Genomic DNA, 1,526 nt, shown 5'->3' with positions numbered 1-1,526 from the left:
AGGCTGAGGTGGGAAAATCACTTTAGCCTGGGAGGTCAAGTGAGCAGTGAGTCATATGCCACTGCACTCCAGCCTGAGGGACAGAGTGAGACCCTGTCTCAAAAAAAAAAAAAAGGAAAGACCCACCTTTGACTTCTCTCATAACATATTGGAAGTAAAAATAAGTGAACTCTTGTTCTATACTCTCTCAGTCACACCATAAAATTAAGTTCTTTAGAGTGTGAGGTCCAGGTTGACATTCAGGACATCGGATTTCTGTACTTAGGTCTGCAATATGATCTGCTTCTCTGAAATCCAGTGGGAAAAGAGCTTACATTCATTCATTCATTCATTCATGCTTCAAATATTTACTGCATACCCACTCAGTGCAGCATGCCATGCCCTGTGCAAGGCCCTCTGGTGACAGTGGGGCAGATGCTGGAGTGAGCAGTCAGGGGAGATTGACTTTAATCAGCCACACAAATGTCAAACTGCAACTCTGAATTAACTGAAAGAGTGGCTGCCTAAAAGATGTGTAAGAGGAATGTTAAGGTAAGGAAGAGAGGAAGGAGTGTTGTAGGCAGAGGGAAGAGCATTTAGGAGGCTGGACAGGGGAGGAGGAACACAGTGAGAAGGAGAGACTGACAGAAGGCCAGGGCTACAGTGTGGAGAACAGGAGGAACAAGGTATGAAGTGAGGCTGCCAAGGAATGGAAAGGGAAGGCGGCAAGGCCTGGCCAGGCAGGGTCTTGCAGGCCATGGTGAGGAATTTGGTCCGTATTCTAAAAGCAATGGAAAGCCTTGGGGAAGAAAGGTATGTTAGGCTAAGGAAGGGATGGGGGAGTGGGGTGCCTAGTGTGACAGATACATGTCTGGAAAAATTATTTTGGCTACTGTGAGAAGAATGGACTGGGGGTTGTGGGGGGAAGAATGAATAGAGAGGCACCTGGTAGAAGACTTCATAGCAGTCCAGGTAAGAAATTATGGTGGCTGCCGGACATGGTGGCTCATGCCTCTAATCCCAGCACTTTGGGAAGCCAAGGTGGGTGGATCCAAGATCAGGAGATCAAAACCATCCTGGCTAACAGGATGAAACCTCGTCTCTACTAGAAATACAACAAATTAGCCGGGCGTGGTGGCGGGTGCCTGTAGTCCCAGCTACTTTGGAGGCTGAGGCAGGAGAATGGCGTGAACCCGGGAGGCAGAGCTTGCAGTGAGCTGAGATCACACCACTGCACTCCAGCCTGGGCGACAGAGTGAGACTCCATCTTAAAAAAAAAAAAAGAAAAGAAATTATGGTGGCAGGCTGGGCGTGGTGGCTCACACCTGTAATCCGAGCACTTTGGGACGCCTGGCACTCAGGGTGGATCACCTGAGGTCAGAAGTTCGAGACCAGCCTGGCCAACATGGTGAAAACCTGTCTCTACTAAAAATACAAAAAATTAGCCTGGCGTGGTGGCAGGCGCCTGTAATCTCACTTAATTAGGAGGCTGAGGCAGGAGAATGGTTTGGACCCAGGAGACGGAGGTTGCAGTGAGCCAAGATCAC

The 1,526-nt window shown here is 49.0% G+C and overlaps 1 protein-coding gene across 1 annotated transcript in view; it reads left to right on the top strand.

The window, feature by feature from the left end:
• FLT1 (fms-related tyrosine kinase 1) overlaps nt 1–1,526 on the top strand; it is a 168,521-nt gene that overhangs the window by 123,397 nt on the left and 43,598 nt on the right. The gene's annotated exons all lie outside the window — the stretch shown is intronic.

Source organism: Mandrillus leucophaeus, unplaced genomic scaffold (genome assembly GCF_000951045.1).
Source record: "Mandrillus leucophaeus isolate KB7577 unplaced genomic scaffold, Mleu.le_1.0 Scaffold61, whole genome shotgun sequence".
NCBI lineage: Eukaryota > Metazoa > Chordata > Mammalia > Primates > Cercopithecidae > Mandrillus > Mandrillus leucophaeus.
This window is presented reverse-complemented; position numbering and strand designations above follow the sequence as displayed.